The sequence below is a fragment of the Topomyia yanbarensis genome, chromosome 2 (assembly GCF_030247195.1).
Source record: "Topomyia yanbarensis strain Yona2022 chromosome 2, ASM3024719v1, whole genome shotgun sequence".
Classification (NCBI taxonomy): domain Eukaryota; kingdom Metazoa; phylum Arthropoda; class Insecta; order Diptera; family Culicidae; genus Topomyia; species Topomyia yanbarensis.
In genome coordinates, this window is record NC_080671.1 from 438,476,128 (window position 1) to 438,481,547 (window position 5,420).

Sequence of the window (5,420 nt, forward strand, 5' to 3'; positions counted from 1 at the left end):
TTCGTAAATTCGTAAATTCGTAAATTCGTAAATTCGTAAATTCGTAAATTCGTAAATTCGTAAATTCGTAAATTCGTAAATTCGTAAATTCGTAAATTCGTAAATTCGTAAATTCGTAAATTCGTAAATTCGTAAATTCGTAAATTCGTAAATTCGTAAATTCGTAAATTCGTAAATTCGTAAATTCGTAAATTCGTAAATTCGTAAATTCGTAAATTCGTAAATTCGTAAATTCGTAAATTCGTAAATTCGTAAATTCGTAAATTCGTAAATTCGTAAATTCGTAAATTCGTAAATTCGTAAATTCGTAAATTCGTAAATTCGTAAATTCGTAAATTCGTAAATTCGTAAATTCGTAAATTCGTAAATTCGTAAATTCGTAAATTCGTAAATTCGTAAATTCGTAAATTCGTAAATTCGTAAATTCGTAAATTCGTAAATTCGTAAATTCGTAAATTCGTAAATTCGTAAATTCGTAAATTCGTAAATTCGTAAATTCGTAAATTCGTAAATTCGTAAATTCGTAAATTCGTAAATTCGTAAATTCGTAAATTCGTAAATTCGTAAATTCGTAAATTCGTAAATTCGTAAATTCGTAAATTCGTAAATTCGTAAATTCGTAAATTCGTAAATTCGTAAATTCGTAAATTCGTGAATTCGTAAATTCGTAAATTCGTAAATTCGTAAATTCGTAAATTCGTAAATTCGTAAATTCGTAAATTCGTAAATTCGTAAATTCGTAAATTCGTAAATTCGTAAATTCGTAAATTCGTAAATTCGTAAATTCGCAAATTCGCAAATTCGTAAATTCGTAAATTCGTAAATTCGTAAATTCGTAAATTCGTAAATTCGTAAATTCGTAAATTCGTAAATTCGTAAATTCGTAAATTCGTAAATTCGTAAATTCGTAAATTCGTAAATTCGTAAATTCGTAAATTCGTAAATTCGTAAATTCGTAAATTCGTAAATTCGTAAATTCGTAAATTCGTAAATTCGTAAATTCGTAAATTCGTAAATTCGTAAATTCGTAAATTCGTAAATTCGTAAATTCGTAAATTCGTAAATTCGTAAATTCGTAAATTCGTAAATTCGTAAATTCGTAAATTCGTAAATTCGTAAATTCGTAAATTCGTAAATTCGTAAATTCGTAAATTCGTAAATTCGTAAATTCGTAAATTCGTAAATTCGTAAATTCGTAAATTCGTAAATTCGTAAATTCGTAAATTCGTAAATTCGTAAATTCGTAAATTCGTAAATTCGTAAATTCGTAAATTCGTAAATTCGTAAATTCATAAATTCGTAAATTCGTAAATTCGTAAATTCGTAAATTCGTAAATTCGTAAATTCGTAAATTCGTATATTCGCAAATTCGCAAATTCGCAAATTCGTAAATTCGTAAATTCGTAAATTCGTAAATTCGTAAATTCGTAAATTCGTAAATTCGTAAATTCGTAAATTCGTAAATTCGTAAATTCGTAAATTCGTAAATTCGTAAATTCGTAAATTCGTAAATTCGTAAATTCGTAAATTCGTAAATTCGTAAATTCGTAAATTCGTAAATTCGTAAATTCGTAAATTCGTAAATTCGTAAATTCGTAAATTCGTAAATTCGTAAATTCGTAAATTCGTAAATTCGTAAATTCGTAAATTCGTAAATTCGTAAATTCGTAAATTCGTAAATTCGTAAATTCGTAAATTCGTAAATTCGTAAATTCGTAAATTCGTAAATTCGTAAATTCGTAAATTCGTAAATTCGTAAATTCGTAAATTCGTAAATTCGTAAATTCGTAAATTCGTAAATTCGTAAATTCATAAATTCGTAAATTCGTAAATTCGTAAATTCGTAAATTCGTAAATTCGTAAATTCGTAAATTCGCAAATTCGCAAATTCGCAAATTCGTAAATTCGTAAATTCGTAAATTCGTAAATTCGTAAATTCGTAAATTCGTAAATTCGTAAATTCGTAAATTCGTAAATTCGTAAATTCGTAAATTCGTAAATTCGTAAATTCGTAAATTCGTAAATTCGTAAATTCGTAAATTCGTAAATTCGTAAATTCGTAAATTCGTAAATTCGTAAATTCGTAAATTCGTAAATTCGTAAATTCGTAAATTCGTAAATTCGTAAATTCGTAAATTCGTAAATTCGTAAATTCGTAAATTCGTAAATTCGTAAATTCGTAAATTCGTAAATTCGTAAATTCGTAAATTCGTAAATTCGTAAATTCGTAAATTCGTAAATTCGTAAATTCGTAAATTCGTAAATTCGTAAATTCGTAAATTCGTAAATTCGTAAATTCGTAAATTCGTAAATTCGTAAATTCGTAAATTCGTAAATTCGTAAATTCGTAAATTCGTAAATTCGTAAATTCGTAAATTCGTAAATTCGTAAATTCGTAAATTCGTAAATTCGTAAATTCGTAAATTCGTAAATTCGTAAATTCGTAAATTCGTAAATTCGTAAATTCGTAAATTCGTAAATTCGTAAATTCGTAAATTCGTAAATTCGTAAATTCATAAATTCGTAAATTCGTAAATTCGTAAATTCGTAAATTCGTAAATTCGTAAATTCGTAAATTCGTAAATTCGTAAATACATCTGTGGGTTTCTTGAATGTTCCATACATCTGTGGGTTTCTTGAATGTTCTCCATTTTATTTTACTGGATCCCAACTCCGGGCTGCTATCTCCAATCGTTGTACGTAGTCACCTCTTCTGATCCCATGGAGACCTATTCAAGCAGGGAGGCCATGCCACTGTTAGCACTATACTTCATGGGGAGTTGTATTCAGGATCGGCGTAAAATCTGGATTGGTCCATCTAACCTAGTACCACCAACTATTGGCGACGAACGTACACGGAGACCTGTAAAGATTCTAACGGGATGGAGGCAGCCGTACTGTTAGCCCATTCGCCATTTCCAGTCGGTATTACCTTACTCAGGGTATGAAACAGCACGCCTGTCAGCCCAAAGTCGCCGTCCTCTTCGTGAGCCGTGTGCTGTCTGTTGACGTTTACCATGACCAGTTTGCCGTGATCAGGATTTAACTCCGGAGATTCACTGTTACTAGCACAAATTCCAATATTCTGCAATGAAAATTTAGAGGTTGCATTATTTTATGGAAATTGGCTGAATAAACTATCACTCTCTGCATCGTAAAAAAAATTAAATCGTTTTTTACAGAAAATACCACATGTAGCAACCCACCGGCTAGCAAGTCATCATATCTTCAGACGCACCCCCATCAGGAACCACCGGCGACGCAATGACCTGCTTTTGCCTGGTGCAAGCTACCTCACCTTCGCCTTCGGGGTGGTCAATTCGGCAGCCTTCGAAAAAAACAAAACCACAACAAAGTCAGTGCAGTGCAGTTTCAATCTGACTTTGAAAATCAATTTCAGCACCACACAACGCACAATGCCAATGGCCTCCGATCGTAAACCGTATGATCATTCAATAAAAATGATTAATTTCTACCGAAATCTTAATGACTGCGTGCAGTGGAGTGCCTCGGTTTCCAACGCTTGCTGCCATCGAAGATAGCCGTGTTCGGTGGAGTGAAATTATGATTAAGTAAAATTTGCTCCCCACGTCCAGCACAGATCCCGTCAGATTTCCTGCCGAACGGTAATTAATCAAAGTGCATCCAAGCAACCCGCTGTACTGACTGACCCTCGGTTATCACCATGGAAATGATGGGTTGTGCAGTGGAATTGGTTGCTTCATCACCGACGTAGAATCATCGTGGTTCATCGCGAGCAACCAGAAAGAAAATGAACAAACAAAGCAGATCAAAGCCTACCTTGTCGCGATGACTCGCTGTTGATCAGGTCAGTCACGTGTTCCGTCGGCTCACGCACCCAATTCGTAACTTAATTTCGTGGTGTAATTTACGATGTGCCATGAGTACACCAGCTAATCGATGCCAGGCTCCATAAAGATCGTTTCACAGCAAAATATGACAATGTTTGCTGCATCTCCACCAGCGCTCCAAGGTTGCTGCTGACGGAGTGGCTGAAACTCGCTGGCCTTTTGCGCAGAAAAATAACAACAACCACGAGGACCGTTCTGGTTCGCGATAACCAAAGAGGAGTAATTAAAGGGGAGCAACCTTTTCGTTGCTTCTGGTTCTGCATGGTTCTTTGTACAAGGATAGGGCTGTCAGCCTTCAGTCGGTCAAAGTGAAAAAACTTACTTGTTTAAATCAAGATTCTTTTTTGTCGGAGGCTTGAGGTGCACTTTGGAGAAAACAAAGTGTAAAATATGGCTCTTGTACACTTACTGTGATGGTGACATTTGAGGCAGGCGATGTGATGACGGTTTCCAAGGTAACCACCATTGGGCTGCGAGCTTCCCTCAATAGCCAACGGTTATGTTGCAAATCACCGCTTTTTATCAGTACATGATTTATGCTCTCGAAATTGCCCGAAATTGCTTGTTTACCGAGCGGACCAAAGAGAGCGTAGCGTAACGAGCTCATTAAACAAATTTTGGTCTTCATCGGCTCGGCTCCGTTTGCTGTTATCAGTATCCTGTGATCGATGACTTTATCATGTTACATTTTTCGTAGCGTACGGAACCGCTACCAGGTGAAATTTTTGCAAGGAAAAGCACTTTGGTCACTAAACGATTACATTGAACAAGACAGAGATACAATTGCAACGGCGCCTGTGGTTGAGTGGTATGCGTAACCGCCACTCACCCAAGTTGGTCTGGGTTCAATCCCAGCCGAAGTCGTTGAGATGTTCCTGAGGTTGAAAATTTTTATTCAAATTTTCAAATTTTCAAATTTTCAAATTTTCAAATTTTCAAATTTTCAAATTTTCAAATTTTCAAATTTTCAAATTTTCAAATTTTCAAATTTTCAAATTTTCAAATTTTCAAATTTTCAAATTTTCAAATTTTCAAATTTTCAAATTTTCAAATTTTCAAATTTTCAAATTTTCAAATTTTCAAATTTTCAAATTTTCAAATTTTCAAATTTTCAAATTTTCAAATTTTCAAATTTTCAAATTTTCAAATTTTCAAATTTTCAAATTTTCAAATTTTCAAATTTTCAAATTTTCAAATTTTCAAATTTTCAAATTTTCAAATTTTCAAATTTTCAAATTTTCAAATTTTCAAATTTTCAAATTTTCAAATTTTCAAATTTTCAAATTTTCAAATTTTCAAATTTTCAAATTTTCAAATTTTCAAATTTTCAAATTTTCAAATTTTCAAATTTTCAAATTTTCAAATTTTCAAATTTTCAAATTTTCAAATTTTCAAATTTTCAAATTTTCAAATTTTCAAATTTTCAAATTTTCAAATTTTCAAATTTTCAAATTTTCAAATTTTCAAATTTTCAAATTTTCAAATTTTCAAATTTTCAAATTTTCAAATTTTCAAATTTTCAAATTTTCAAATTTTCAAATTTTCAAA